The 16,093-nt window shown below is 45.2% G+C and overlaps 1 protein-coding gene and 1 long non-coding RNA gene across 2 annotated transcripts in view; one reads left to right on the top strand and one right to left on the bottom strand.

The window, feature by feature from the left end:
* The window catches only part of LOC134936543 (nodal homolog 2-A-like), a 74,313-nt gene that overhangs the window by 16,165 nt on the left and 42,055 nt on the right, over positions 1 to 16,093 (bottom strand). The gene's annotated exons all lie outside the window — the stretch shown is intronic.
* LOC134934917 (uncharacterized) lies at positions 5,031 to 7,751 on the top strand. The gene is made up of 6 exons (XR_010179839.1): positions 5,031 to 5,094; positions 5,763 to 5,804; positions 6,108 to 6,188; positions 6,771 to 6,833; positions 7,582 to 7,605; positions 7,722 to 7,751. It is a non-coding gene; the product is annotated as an uncharacterized LOC134934917 (long non-coding RNA).

The following is a 16,093-nucleotide window of genomic DNA, read 5'->3' as shown; positions in this document are numbered from 1 at the left end:
CGAGCGACTCGGATCTTCCCGCCTTGCTCGGTTAACCCGAGCGCGCCCGAACGTCATCATCCCGCTGTCGGATTCTCGCGAGGCTCGGATTCTATCGCGAGACTCGGATTCTATATAAGGAGCCGCGCGTCGCCGCCATTTTCACACGTGCATTGAGATTCATAGGGAGAGGACGTGGCTGGCGTCCTCTCCGTTTATAGAGAAGAGAGTGAGACAGTAGAGAGAGACACAGTAGTAATTTTGGGGAGCATTAGGAGGAGTACTAGTTACTTGCTGAAGTGATAGATAGTGTGACTGTATATTATCTGACTTGTGGGGGAGACACTGACAGTGGGGAGCAGTTAGAGTCTGAGAGCAGGACTCAGGAGTACATATAACGTACAGTGCACACTTTTGCTGCCAGAGTGCCACACTGCCATTGTGACCACACTGACCACCAGTATAATATATATTGTGATTGTCTGCTTAGGAGTACTACTTGCAAGTTGCTGATAGTGTGACCAGTGACCTGACCACCAGTCACCACCAGTTTAATATATATATATATATATATATATATATATATATATATATATATTTATAATTGTATATAATATATATATATATATATATAATATTGTATACCACCTACCCGTGGTTTTTTTCTTTTTCTTTCTTCTTTATACATACTACTATAGTAGCTTACTGTAGCAGTCTGCGGTGCTGCTGAGCTGACTGTGTCCAGCAGGTCCGTCATCAGTCATTACATAATAAATATATATACCTGTCCGGCTGCAGTACTAGTGATATTATATATATATATATATTGATTTCATCTCATTATCATCCAGTCTATATTAGCAGCAGACACAGTACGGTAGTCCACGGCTGTAGCTACCTCTGTGTCGGCAGTCGCTCGTCCATCCATAATTGTATACCACCTACCCGTGGTTTTTTTTTTCTTTCTTCTTTATACATACTACTATAGTAGCTTACTGTAGCAGTCTGCGGTGCTGCTGAGCTGACAGTGTCCAGCAGGTCCGTCATCAGTCATTACATAATAAATATATCTACCTGTCCGGCTGCAGTACTAGTGTGATATAATATATATTGATTTCATCTCATTATCATCCAGTCTATATTAGCAGCAGACACAGTACGGTAGTCCACGGCTGTAGCTACCTCTGTGTCGGCAGTCGCTCGTCCATCCATAATTGTATACCACCTACCCGTGGTTTTTTTTTTTCTTTCTTCTTTATACATACTACTATAGTAGCTTACTGTAGCAGTCTGCGGTGCTGCTGAGCTGACAGTGTCCAGCAGGTCCGTCATCAGTCATTACATAATAAATATATCTACCTGTCCGGCTGCAGTACTAGTGATATTATATATATATATATATATTAATTTCATCTCCTTATCATCCAGTCTATATTAGCAGCAGACACAGTACGGTAGTCCATGGCTGTAGCTACCTCTGTGTCGGCAGTCGCTCGTCCATCCATAATTGTATACCACCTACCCGTGTTTTTTTTTTTCTCTTTCTTCTTTATACATACTACTATAGTAGCTTACTGTAGCAGTCTGCGGTGCTGCTGAGCTGACAGTGTCCAGCAGGTCCGTCATCAGTCATTACATAATAAATATATATACCTGTCCGGCTGCAGTACTAGTGATATTATATATATATATATATATATATATATATTAATTTCATCTCCTTATCATCCAGTCTATATTAGCAGCAGACACAGTACGGTAGTCCACGGCTGTAGCTACCTCTGTGTCGGCAGTCGCTCGTCCATCCATAATTGTATACCACCTACCCGTGTTTTTTTTTTTCTTTCTTCTTTATACATACTACTATAGTAGCTTACTGTAGCAGTCTGCGGTGCTGCTGAGCTGACAGTGTCCAGCAGGTCCGTCATCAGTCATTACATAATAAATATATATACCTGTCCGGCTGCAGTACTAGTGATATTATATATATATATATATATATATATATATATTAATTTCATCTCCTTATCATCCAGTCTATATTAGCAGCAGACACAGTACGGTAGTCCACGGCTGTAGCTACAGATGTAGCCAACTTTATCTTGACTGTTTCTCCGCCGAGACGGGCGTTTAGCCACGCTAAGGCGATAGCTGAGTTTAATCACAGGCAGGCGCGTTGAGACGATCTAGATACTCATCATGCATTACACATCTCCACCACTGTGTGGCTAATGCTCCACTAATCCAGTACTTTCGATCGTACAGTATAGCGGCGGATTGATCTACAGCTCTGGCAATACTGTAGGCGTAACGGGAAGCGGTGGAAAAAGTATGGAGTACAGTACTGTATGTGTATGGAGACGCAACTACAGTAATTGTAATTGTGTAAAAGGAATAATGTACAGTACAATGTATAAACACCGTGCTTTTTAAAATATGAAATATACTGTATGAGCGTCTGAGTTCGCTAATGCATAATGGGAATGGAGGACTAGCAGGAGGCGGAGGAAAACACCGTGCTTTACAAATGCGAGCGTCCGAGTCCTCTAAGGCATAAACCAACAGCAATGGGGCGAGGGCCGGGCGCTGTTTGCAGTACTTTCACGCATGAAATTAGAAATCTCTCATGAGGCGTCGTGGGCTAGGGGTGAAGGCTCCCACCTCCCTCGCTGGGGGTCCAGGGTTCGAGACATGATGTGCTTTCTTTCTTTTTTTTTTTTTTCTGTAATAATGCACTGTATTATTTTATTTCCATTGTAAGACAGTCAATGGAAGGATGCACACAGGTTTCACATAAATCAAAGTACATCTGCAGGAGCGATTCTTTACGCTAAATGCACCCAAACAGCGTGAATGAAATGAGTGTATTCTGGCGCTACCAACTAAGCAAAACAGTACTGTAGATCTTCAGCGTTTGTGCATTGCACAGGACCTGAATTTCCTCCCTGTGCAGGCCCCCAGGGGGGAAGGGCGATGGGGGTAGGGGGGAGACGATGGAAAATACTGTGCCTTTGAAATGCAATTACATGAGCGTCCGAGTACACTACGGCATACTGTAAACCAACACCAATGGGAAGGAAGTGCCAACCTTATTTTTAATGTGTTCCCGTGACATTCACTTTAACATTTTTTTTTTCTCTCCAATACAGTACATCCAATGGAAGGATGCACACAGGTTTCACATAAATCAAAGTACATCTGCAGGAGCGATTCTTTACGCTAAATGCAACCTACAGTACAGTACGGTACTGTAAGTGAGCAAAATAGTACTACAGTGGGCGTTTGTGTATTGCACATGACCTGCATTCCCTCCCTGTCTACTGCATGATCTGTGCAGGCTCCCATGGGGGAAGGGCAACAGGCTAGCAGGAGGCGGAGGAAAACACCGTGCTTTACAAATGCGAGCGTCCGAGTCCTCTAAGGCATAAACCAACAGCAATGGGGCGAGGGCCGGGCGCTGTTTGCAGTACTTTCACACATGAAATTAGAAATCTCTCATGAGGCGTCGTGGGCTAGGGGTGAAGGCTCCCACCTCCCTCGCTGGGGGTCCAGGGTTCGAGACATGATGTGCTTTCTTTCTTTTTTTTTTTTTTTTCTGTAATAATGCACTGTATTATTTTATTTCCATTGTAAGACAGTCAATGGAAGGATGCACACAGGTTTCACATAAATCAAAGTACATCTGCAGGAGCGATTCTTTACGCTAAATGCACCCAAACAGCGTGAATGAAATGAGTGTATTCTGGCGCTACCAACTAAGCAAAACAGTACTGTAGATCTTCAGCGTTTGTGCATTGCACAGGACCTGAATTTCCTCCCTGTGCAGGCCCCCAGGGGGGAAGGGCGATGGGGGTAGGGGGGAGACGATGGAAAATACTGTGCCTTTGAAATGCAATTACATGAGCGTCCGAGTACACTACGGCTGCGCTGCCAGGTATTGTGTAACGAGAATTCTGGTGCTACTGTCATCGTTGTTACACTACTGTACATGTGTCCTGGATACTGTACAGTACATGTTTCCAATTGACAGCTTCACTTACAGTACTGTTATTTTTTTTCCCACAGTGCCACCACCACCACCACCTGCTGCGCTGCCAGGTATTGTGTAACGAGAATTCTGGTGCTACTGTCATCGTTGTTACACTACTGTACATGTGTCCTGGATACTGTACAGTACATGTTTCCAATTGACAGCTTCACTTACAGTACTGTTATTTTTTTTCCCACAGTACCACCACCACCACCACCTGCTGCGCTGCCAGGTATTGTGTAACGAGAATTCTGGTGCTACTGTCATCGTTGTTACACTACTGTACATGTGTCCTGGATACTGTACAGTACATGTTTCCAATTGACAGCTTCACTTACAGTACTGTTATTTTTTTTCCCACAGTACCACCACCACCACCACCTGCTGCGCTGCCAGGTATTGTGTAACGAGAATTCTGGTGCTACTGTCATCGTTGTTACACTACTGTACATGTGTCCTGGATACTGTACAGTACATGTTTCCAATTGACAGCTTCACTTACAGTACTGTTATTTTTTTTTCCACAGTACCACCACCACCACCACCTGCTGCGCTGCCAGGTATTGTGTAACGAGAATTCTGGTGCTACTGTCATCGTTGTTACACTACTGTACATGTGTCCTGGATACTGTGCAGTACATGTTTCCAATTGACAGCTTCACTTACAGTACTGTTATTTTTTTTTCCACAGTACCACCACCACCACCACCACCACCACCACCACCTGCTGCGCTGCCAGGTATTGTGTAACGAGAATTCTGGTGCTACTGTCATCGTTGTTACACTACTGTACATGTGTCCTGGATACTGTACAGTACATGTTTCCAATTGACAGCTTCACTTACAGTACTGTTATTTTTTTTCCCACAGTACCAACACCACCACCACCACCACCTGCTGCTGCATCCGAGAGCTCCGGAAGTGGTAATAATTACTTTTTGTTACAGACACACTAGTTTCCTACAGTATTACTGTAATTTTTGTATTTTACAATACTTGTCATCTTTTACACACAGACCGCCTCGTAATTGATACAGAGGAGGAGCTCATTCCCATTGATTCGGGGGAAGAGGAGCCAGATTATAGTAAGTACAGTAGGATTTTCTCAAGCCCATTCTTAAAAGTATTGACCAAGTCCACTTTTATTACTTTTCAGGCAGGGAATTCCAAACATGTACTGTACAGTATTTCCCTCACTGTGAAGACCCCTTTTCGCCTCTGTGCGAAATCGCCTCTACTTCAACAAGAGTTACTGTGCACGTGTCCTCTGTGTCCATCTTATCAAAAACCGTTCCTGTGTATTGTCCCCTTACTGTATACAGTATATTTGTAAAGGTTAATCATGTCCCCTCTTAATCTCCTCTTTTCCAATGTAAACATGCCTAGCCTGCCTTTCCTTGTATTCCATCTTCTCAATCCACTTCATCACTTTGGTCGCCCGCCTCTAAACCTTTTGTAGTTCCACGATATCCATTTTGTATTATGGTGCCCAAAATTGTGCATCCGACCCACCCTCCACTAGCCTAACCCTCCAATCATACTCTGAATCCACACTCTGCATTCTGAATGTCGGGATCCAGACAGCAGGTCTTTTAAATACAGTACTGTATGTCCCCTACCGCTGGACAGTCATTCTGCTCCTACTGTATTATGAATATATCTCTGCCTCCTGTAGCACTGTACTACTGTGCAATTTTGTAGTAACTGTACTCTACTGTATTTTGTTTATAATATTTTTTTATTTTCAACTCAGTAATTATTGACAGTGAGGATGAAAAACCCTCTCCCCAACTTGGTAAGTAAACTGCAGTATTGTACTGTACTGTACATTGTGTTAAACCAATGGGTTGGGTTTGCGTGACCAGCAGTCAGGATTCTAGCGGTCAGGTGACCGACAGTGGCATCCTGATTGCAGCAATCCCAACAGGGTGAGGTACGGTATCCTAACCCTCCTCCACTACCCCCTGATTCTGGCCTCGACATTCTCGTCTCTGTGTGCGAAATTTACTCTCCTCCTCCAATTCCTGACTGAATTTTTGCTTTACTGTATTCAACACAGAATACAAAAGTATATTTCATGGATTTTTTGCTTTCACAGGCCCTACACTGTCACAGGCGGTGGCGGAGGAGGAGGAGGAGGACCAGGACTCTCTGTCCCTCACCACACTGCACCCATTAAGTAAGTCCAGTCCGGTACATCGTGCCTCTGTAGAGCCAGTTTGAGCAAGGAGAGATTGATTGCTTCTTTTTTTGGTGGGGGCCCAAACCAACCAGTCATTTCAGCCACAGTCGTGTGGCAGACCCTGTTTATATAACATAAGGGTGGTTGGGAGGGCCCAATCACAATTCCATCTTGCACCTCTTTTTTTATTTTTTTTTTTATTTATTTATCTTTGCATCATGTGATGTTTGGGGAAAATTGTTATAAGGTTTGATGTAAAAAAAAGGTTAAAAAAAAGAGGCAGATTAGATGGGCAAAGTGGTTCTTACAGTATTTGTCATCAAATTCTATGTTTCTGTATGCAGACCCTCCAACATGACCCGCCGCACTGCTCTGTTTCTAGACTTCCCTCTTAATTTATGATTTCCATCACCTGTGTTGAACTAGTTATATGATAAGAAAGCTGTTTCTTCACAGGTGATGGCAATAATAAATTAAGAGGGAAGTCCAGAACCAGAGCATTTTGTACCATGTTGGAGGGTATGTGTATTTCCTGGAATTAACCTTTTTTTTTTTTCACATTAATGTTTTTTTTCACAGGCCCTACACTGGAACAGGCCACGGAGGAGGAGGAGGATGATGATGATGCTGCTGCATTTAGTGGTAAGAATTATTACTGACATTGATCTGATGCCATCAGAGTAGCACTTTTCATCAGATTTTTCTGGCAAATGCGTAGAAATCGGATGAAAATTGTTTTTGTTTGAACTGGTGATATTGCCCATACAGTAGCAACCGATCACATCCCACATTAACATTTACAGTATCTAGTTACACTTACAGACGATAATACAGTACAGTAGGTAATATTTGATTGGTTGCTACTGTATGGACAACATCCTGTTCTAAAAAAAACACCCATCTTACTCAATTTCTCTCTCTCTCTCTCTCTCACCCCTTGTCACTGTCTCTCCATTCATCTCTCTAGATACTGTCAGTGATGAATTTCCCATTAGGCACGAGAGGCACGTACTGTACCTAGTGGCGGCATCTGTTTGGGGGCCTCAGTTGGATGCTTACAGTATGCTAATACTGTCATCCCAAAAATTACCACTACAGTAACTGCTAAATATTTTAAGTGTACTGTACAATATGCACATACAGTACTGTACAGTATACATAATTCAAAAGAAAAAAGAGTTGCTACTGTACCTTATTCTAGTCATAATCACCGGCATACGGGTCACTCACAAATTTTCTGATGGTCTCGGTGGGGTCCCTTGGAATCACCATGCCTGTCACAAGCATACCTTTTTTTACCCACCTGACACTGGGCCTGGACACTAGTGTACTATTACTATACTTTTTACTGTATACTGTATCTTATAATATTCTTCTCTTTTACCCACAGACGACGAGCCAGAATACATTTTTGGTAAATATACTGTACAGTAGCAATAGTTGGTACTGTAATTACAGTATTTTTTTTTTCTCCAACATTATTTTAAGTCAAACTGATATGACTAACTGTACTGTATTATCTTTTTACAGTCCGTCGCCAACCAGTGGAGGAGACACCTGGTAATAAAATAGAAATACATAATGCACTGTACTGTATTCTAACTTACTGTAACATGTATAACACTGAGCTGATCATCTTCACACCCTCTGACATAACCTTACAGTACAAACTGTACTTTCTCTCCTTTTTCACCCTCTTCACTCCACAAATGCATGCTGCGTTTCCTGACTACTGATATAATAGTGTGTAGAGCGTAGCGAGGCACCGTGCCCACCGCGTGGCGAGCGAAGCAAGCATGCAAGGGGCTGCTTTCCGCTCGCCGCCCCTGTCGGGATTGTGTGGTCGGGATTCCAGCGTCTGTATTTTGACTGCCGGGATCCCGTCCAGCGGGATTACGTACTGATCTCCAGTCTGAGCCTGCCCTAGGCATAGGCATACTTGCCAAATGCCCAGGGGCACAAGCAGCTTCTGCTGATTAATATGATATGCAGCATGCCTACAGTATATTCTGTGCATACAAAATGCATTACTAATGTGCAGCATTATGTGTATACAGTACTTTGTTGTGTAACATATACTGTAGCAAGGGCACTACTGTGTGGTCTAATGTGAACAAAGAGCAATATGATGTGATGCAATGTGAATAAGTGGGAATACTTTGAGGAGTAATGTGGTACTATCATATGATGTAACGAGAAAAAGAGACACTATTGCATGATATGTTGTGAATAAAGTTGCAGTACTGTGTGGCGTCATTTCAGATTGGGGAATTACTGTGTGGCCTTGCCCCTTCCCAGCAAGAACATGCACCGTTTTGGGATGCACACCGAATGTGCACACTGTTGCTATTTTAAACATACAGTACAGTAAGTTGGAGGAGCACCAAAATGACGACTGCTATGGTTGAGGGGTGATGGTGCTGGGAAAGGGGTACAGGCTCAGAGGCGGAAATAGCATCTGTGCAAGGGGGCAGCATCCAAAAACTTGACTAGGGAATCATATTATTTATGGCTGGCTCTGAGTACAGTCCACTATTATGGATAGTACTCCCTACAACACCACCTACAGTACTGTAACCCTCTTTTTTCTGAAGCGGTCATGAAATGTCATGACTGCTAATACATACAGTAAATGTCTACAGTATTTGTACTGTGGTGTTTAATTCCTTTGACAATTTGTTTATGACCTATTGAAGCTAAACTCTTGTACAGTACTTTATATTTTGAATACCAGCAATACAGTATAATACTGTACCTACAGTATACAGTAATAATTGTTTACTATTTGAATGTGACTAAATGTTTTTTTTTCTCCAATATAGTGCCAATTATTTATGGGGGCCCCAGACAGGGGCAAGATAGGTGGGCTGGCCCAGAAGCGGGCAGGCAGCAGCCCACTTATACAAGAGGTAAACTAAAGCAATGTTTAAATTACCTCGACAGCATACAGTAGTGTTTGATTTACTGTACTGACAATACAGTACTGTACATTGTAAATAACAATATTGTCTAATATAGAGTAAAGTACTGTATTGCCATTACTACACTGTAAAGTATTCAGTATTTGTTTTGTAATACTGTCCTTTTTTTCCCACAGAACAGTTGCAGCGTGCCATCCAGCTCCAGCGGGTGGTGGTCCACCTCCTAGTGGACCACTATTTTAATATTTTATTAAGTTTAATTTAATTTTATTTAATAAAAATTTTTGTTCTTGTACTCCATTGTATAGTATCTTTTTCTACTGTATAAGATAGGCATACTGTACACCATACAATTATCTGGCAGATAATCTGCAAGATCTGGCTGTTTGTAATGAAATTCTCTCCTAATTTAGCTGTGGTGTACAGTACCTCCTGAGTGTGCTGGGGTGCTTTCTGGCCAGTTTGGGGTGATTTGGAGCAAGTTTGGTCGGCCATCTGGCCGACATGTGCTGTCGACTGTTTGGCAAACATGTGTTTTCACTCCAGCATGTGTGTGTCAGGCATTTTGTGTGTGTCAGGCATTTTGTGTGTGTCAGGCATTTTGTGTGTGTCAGCCATTTTATGTGTGTCAGCCATTGCTGTGTGGTTCCACAAATGTTAGCGTGTCAAAGTGCTGACCACTGACACCACTATTTCACTTTGTACCGCATGCCTTTTGTGGAACCACACAGCCCAGCATGACTTATTGCTGGGCTGTGTGGTTCCACAAATTTTCTTGGAAAACAAATGAACATGAGTGTCTTTACTTTAATACTTTTTTTTTTTTTTTTCCCCCCACAGATATCTATATACACAAGAAAAGAATGTAACGAAGAACAAACTACTTTTTTGTTTTAATTAACTTTCAAACTTTATTTAAAAAAAAACACCTTTTTTTTCTTCAATAAACTTTTAAAAATAGAAGTTTCCTGTGGTTTTTATTAAAATATGAAATGCAAGATGCCTAACCAAGTTGTTTTACATACAGTATACCACTCTTAATTGAATTCCCATCATACAGTAGTACTAATTTATACAGTACAGGAAGTTGGGAATACAAACATTGGAAACCACGTCATGTTTATTTTAAGAAACACTTTATTTACGGACAAAATCATTTGGAACATGTAACATCACACATACTGTACTGTATTGTAATAAAGCCAACATCACACATACTGTACGGTACTTTAATCAAAAGGTAACAGCACAAATACAGTAACAATATCAACTTTAACATTTTTATAATTTATTTTTTTGTGGTGGTGGTGCGGGGTAATGGTTTTTGTACTTTATTTTTAGGTTTTGCTTTTTTGAATTATTTTTCGTTTTTGTCTTTTGCTTTTTAACACTGTCGCATACGGACACCAGAATAGAGGACTGACAACAGCAGCCCCTGGATGGAAACGCAGCCCAAGGCCCCAGATGGACACAGCACAATGGACTCGGCTGCTACTGGATAGATACAGCAGCGCCCAAAAAATCAACAGGAATAAAAGGGGCAACTTGTAACAGGCCCTTACATTACCAGGAATGTGGTGAGCCAAGTTCATGCACTCCCCTTTGAGTAACCGAGCTGCTCCAAGTGGATTCAGCACAGTGCATGCAGCCCCAGAAAATGTACAGGTCATACAGGTACATTGACACAATTTTTTAGCTTCAGCTGTGTGAAGCTGATGTGCTGAAGCTAGGAGGTAGGTAATGATCTGGTTTCATCATAGTCGAGCTTCCAAGTCATTTTCCTCTTCGTTCTCAGCACAGAGTTTATGGTATCCCTTATCTTCCTCTTTTCTGGATCACCAATCCTCACGCGGCGTTCACACCTAGCCATGATGTCATGTACCAGATTTTTGGGCAGCGGAAGTTTGCCCTTGGAACCATCAAAGTTCACACGATTGGCCCACGTCAAGTATTTGTCGTACCGTACATGGTGCTGGAACAGAGAATATGCATATTTCTGAATATGTCCATTTGAAGCTCTGTACAGATGGTCGTCCAGGGAAGTTGAGATGACAGCCAGGGCAATATTGTTCAGAGAGCCTCCGAATGTATTGCGAAGTGGCCTGTGAGCAGGTGTGCTGGTCATCATTGGTGTTCCTGGCAACAGCACACTTGAATCCAGGCCTCTGCGGTCGTCCAGCCCTCTGCGGTCCTCCAGGCCTCCTCTGCGGTCCTCCAGGTCTCTTCTGCGGTCCTCCTGGTCTCTTCTGCGGTCCTCCTGGTCTCTTCTGCGGTCCTCCAGGCCTCCTCTGCGGTCGTCCAAGTCGCTGACTTCGTCCAGTCCGCTGCTGTGGTCCAGGCCTCTGCGGTCCTCCAGGCCTCCTCTGCGGTCCTCCAGGCCTCCTCTGCGGTCCTCCAGGCCTCCTCTGCGGTCCTCCAGGCCTCCTCTGCGGTCCTCCAGGCCTCCTCTGCGGTCCTCCAGGTCTCTTCTGCGGTCCTCCAGGCCTCCTCTGCGGTCCTCCAGGCCTCCTCTGCGGTCCTCCAGGTCTCTTCTGCGGTCCTCCAGGCCTCCTCTGCGGTCCTCCAGGCCTCCTCTGCGGTCCTCCAGGCCTCCTCTGCGGTCCTCCAGGCCTCCTCTGCGGTCCTCCAGGCCTCCTCTGCGGTCCTCCATGTTTCCTCTGCGGTCCTCCAGGCCTCTGTGGTCGTCCAGGCCTCCTCTGCGTTCGCCCAAGTCGCTGACTTCGTCCAGTCCGCTGCTGTGGTCCAGGCCTCTGCGGTCCTCCAGGTCTCTTCTGCGGTCCTCCAGGTCTCCTCTGCGTTCGCCCAAGTCGCTGACTTCGTCCAGTCCGCTGCTGTGGTCCAGGCCTCTGCGGTCCTCCAGGTCTCTTCTGCGGTCCTCCAGGTCTCCTCTGCGGTCCTCCAGGCATCCTCTGCGGTTCTCCATGCCGCTGACTTCGTCCAGTCCGCTGCGGTCCTCCAGGTCTCCTCTGCGGTCGTCCAGGCCTCCTCTGCGGTCCTCCAGGCCTCCTCTGCGGTCCTCCAGGCCTCCTCTGCGGTCCTCCAGGCCTCCTCTGCGGTCCTCCAGGCCTCCTCTGCGGTCCTCCAGGCCTCCTCTGCGGTCGTCCATGCCGCTGACTTCGTCCAGTCCGCTGCGGTCCTCCAGGTCTCCTCTGCGGTCGTCCAGGCCTCCTCTGCGGTCGTCCAGGCCTCCTCTGCGGTCCTCCAGGCCTCCTCTGCGGTCCTCCAGGCCTCCTCTGCGGTCCTCCAGGCCTCCTCTGCGGTCGTCCATGCCGCTGACTTCGTCCAGTCCGCTGCGGTCCTCCAGGCCTCCTCTGCGGTCCTCCAGGCCTCCTCTGCGGTCCTCCAGGCCTCCTCTGCGGTCGTCCAGTCCGCTGCGGTCCTCCAGGTCTCCTCTGCGGTCGTCCAGGCCTCCTCTGCGGTCCTCCAGGCCTCCTCTGCGGTCCTCCAGGCCTCCTCTGCGGTCCTCCAGGCCTCCTCTGCGGTCCTCCAGGCCTCGGTCGTCCAGGCCGCTGACTTGAACCGCTTGGTGGTGTGTTGCAATGATGGTGCGGCAAACTCCAACTTGCCATTCTTCCCTCGTTTGTTCAATGACTTTCTTCATGGCTTCTACCATCTGTTCCTTTATGCCTTCTTTAAGGCCAGCCACATCGGTCTGCAGCTGATTGACCTGTCCACCAACTTCTGACTCCATATTGGTCACCTTACTGAGTAGCTCCTTTAGTAAAACAGGACAGGTACACTGGCAGTCCTGCACTTTGGTGTTCACATCTGTGAAATGCAACCTTCTTCGTGGTGAATGTGTCATGTCTTCTTGTCCAGGGGTGGCTACATGGTCCAAAAAAGAAGCTTCCTGATGCAGCGTGTTTGTCACGTCCTCTAGCACCGGTATTTCCAGATTCATTGGCTGAACACTGTGATCTGCAGGAGATGGAACAATTACATCATTTGCCACACCACATATCATCTCCAACGTATTATTCTTTGCCTTGGCATTTTTTCGTGGTTTCACCACATTTTCTTTCTGAGCCGCCTTGGCAGTTTTCTTCTTCTTTTGTGGGACTAATGCAGCAAGTTTCTGTGCCACTGATGGGTGGGTTTTGGCACTCCCGTAAAATCTGGTAGTCTGCATTCTTTGTCTTTTGTCTAAAAATATAAAAACCACAATAAGAAAACATGTAAAGCACAGCATGCTAAAAATAGCAAACAACTGTACATTTTCAAATAAAGTGCACAACAGTAAAGTGCAAATACTGTACAGTATTTGCCTTTTTTCCCTGTGCCTCCCAACAAGAACCTCTGCAGGAGGGACAGAATGCTCTGTTACGGACTTCAGTTTAAATATACAGTATGATTACCATCACCTGTGCGAACAACTATACTGTACAGTAGTTACTGTATTTGATAAGATAGGTGTTTCACCACAAGTGATAGCAATCATTCAGTACTACTGCACATACCTGTAGTACACCGGGATAAGCAAGGTCTATGTACATTACGTTATACCGAGCTGGATCGCTTAGCAACCTGACAAAATGGCCACCGACCGTGAACTCCCAGCACGTGGCAGCGCTTGGATATGGAGTGAGATACAGTATGGTACAGTCCAGGGGCAATGCTGAAGGAGCGTCACAATCCCCTAGCTCAATTACTAGAGCCATTTTAACAGCAGTGTGGGCCCCTGGACACAGCAATGCACTGGGGCCCCTACCCACTCACCAGCGGAAGGGGTGGGGGGAGCTATCAGCGGCAGCTTTGATGCTCCGCGGGGGATAGGGGGGGTTCTATCTTTCGCTCAGTATGTACAGTAGGACCTGGAGAAATAATTTCTGCTAATTATTCCTTTACTGCACAGATGGGGCAGGAAGGAGAACACTAAACTGTAGAAGGGGGCATTGTGCTGAATGAAGGGGCCCTGGTACAGTACATGACTTCCAGGGTGGTAGGGGGTGTTTAATACACAGGGGAGGAGTGGATAATGGAGTGGGCTTAATATTAGTGTTATGGACTGCAATTAGTTTCCTGTATGAAACAGATACAGTACAGTAAATAACCCTCCTTGGAAGTGCATGGGCCCTGTGAGACTTACAGTAGTGTACAGCATAAGGGTCGACTGACATGATGTACAAGCATTACATACAGTACATGTCAGTACTGTATGTAAATTCTTCAATTATTGCCTAACAACAATGCTGCTTACTGTATATTAAATACTGTAGGCCTAGAAATGTGCATCTCAATATAGTAGTTAAAAACACAGGGGCCTATGTGGATAAGCGAGTTCTATGCACACAAAAAATGGCCACCGACCGTGAACCCCCAGCACGTGGCAGCGCTCGGATATGTAGTGAGATACAATATGGCATACATTTCACAGTTCAGGGGGCAATGCTGAAGGAGCGTCACAATCCCCTAGCTCAATTACATTGGGATAAGCGAGGTCTATGCACATTACGGTATACCGAGCTGGATCGCTTAGCAACCTGACAACATGGCCGCCGACCGTGAACTCCCAGCACGTGGCAGCGCTCGGATATGTAGTGAGAGATGGTATACATTTTAAAATACACCGGGATAAGTTGTACAGGCCATGGAGCAATGCACAGGGACATTCATCATTTACGTACAGTATATAAATAATTGTAAACCGTAAATGAAAGAATTACCGGTCAAATACTGTATGACGAAACTGTGTCAATGAGCTGGAACAGTATGGCCTGTGAAGAAGTTTTCGAAGGCAGAAACGGAGAGCAAATTATCAGGAGATTTCTGAAAGGTCGGAGAAGATCCACACAGCAAGTCTGCCTACGAGGAAACAGATTTGCAAAGTGGGTAGCGTAAAGCCTAACAACAATGCTGCTTACTGTATATTAAATACTGTAGGCCTAGAAATGTGCATCTCAATATAGTAGTTAAAAACACAGGGGCCTATGTGGATAAGCGAGTTCTATGCACACTAAAAATGGCCACCGACCGTGAACCCCCAGCACGTGGCAGCGCTCGGATATGTAGTGAGATACAGTATGGCATACATTTCACAGTTCAGGGGGCAATGCTGAAGGAGCGTCACAATCCCCTAGCTCAATTACATTGGGATAAGCGAGGTCTACTGTATGCACATTACGGTATACCGAGCTGGATCGCTTAGCAACCTGACAAAATGGCCGCCGACCGTGAACTCCCAGCACGTGGCAGCGCTCGGATATGTAGTGAGATACAATATGGCATACATTTCACAGTTCAGGGGGCAATGCTGAAGGAGCGTCACAATCCCCTAGCTCAATTACATTGGGATAAGCGAGGTCTACTGTATGCACATTACGGTATACCGAGCTGGATCGCTTAGCAACCTGACAAAATGGCCGCCGACCGTGAACTCCCAGCACGTGGCAGCGCTCGGATATGTAGTGAGATACAATATGGCATACATTTCACAGTTCAGGGGGCAATGCTGAAGGAGCGTCACAATCCCCTAGCTCAATTACATTGGGATAAGCGAGGTCTATGCACATTACGGTATACCGAGCTGGATCGCTTAGCAACCTGACAACATGGCCGCCGACCGTGAACTCCCAGCACGTGGCAGCGCTCGGATATGTAGTGAGATACAATATGGCATACATTTCACAGTTCAGGGGGCAATGCTGAAGGAGCGTCACAATCCCCTAGCTCAATTACATTGGGATAAGCGAGGTCTATGCACATTACGGTATACCGAGCTGGATCGCTTAGCAACCTGACAACATGGCCGCCGACCGTGAACTCCCAGCACGTGGCAGCGCTCGGATATGTAGTGAGAGATGGTATACATTTTAAAATACACCGGGATAAGTTGTACAGGCCATGGAGCAATGCACAGGGACATTCATCATTTACGTACAGTATATAAATAATTGTAAACCGTAAATGAAAGAATTACCGGTCAAATACTGTATGACGAAACTGTGTCAATGAGCTGGAACAGTATGGCCTGTGAAGAAGTTT

Source organism: Pseudophryne corroboree, chromosome 6, assembly GCF_028390025.1.
Source record: "Pseudophryne corroboree isolate aPseCor3 chromosome 6, aPseCor3.hap2, whole genome shotgun sequence".
Taxonomy (NCBI): Eukaryota; Metazoa; Chordata; class Amphibia; order Anura; family Myobatrachidae; genus Pseudophryne; species Pseudophryne corroboree.
The sequence above is the reverse complement of the archived record's forward strand: the minus strand, read 5'-3'. Positions and strand labels throughout refer to the sequence as shown.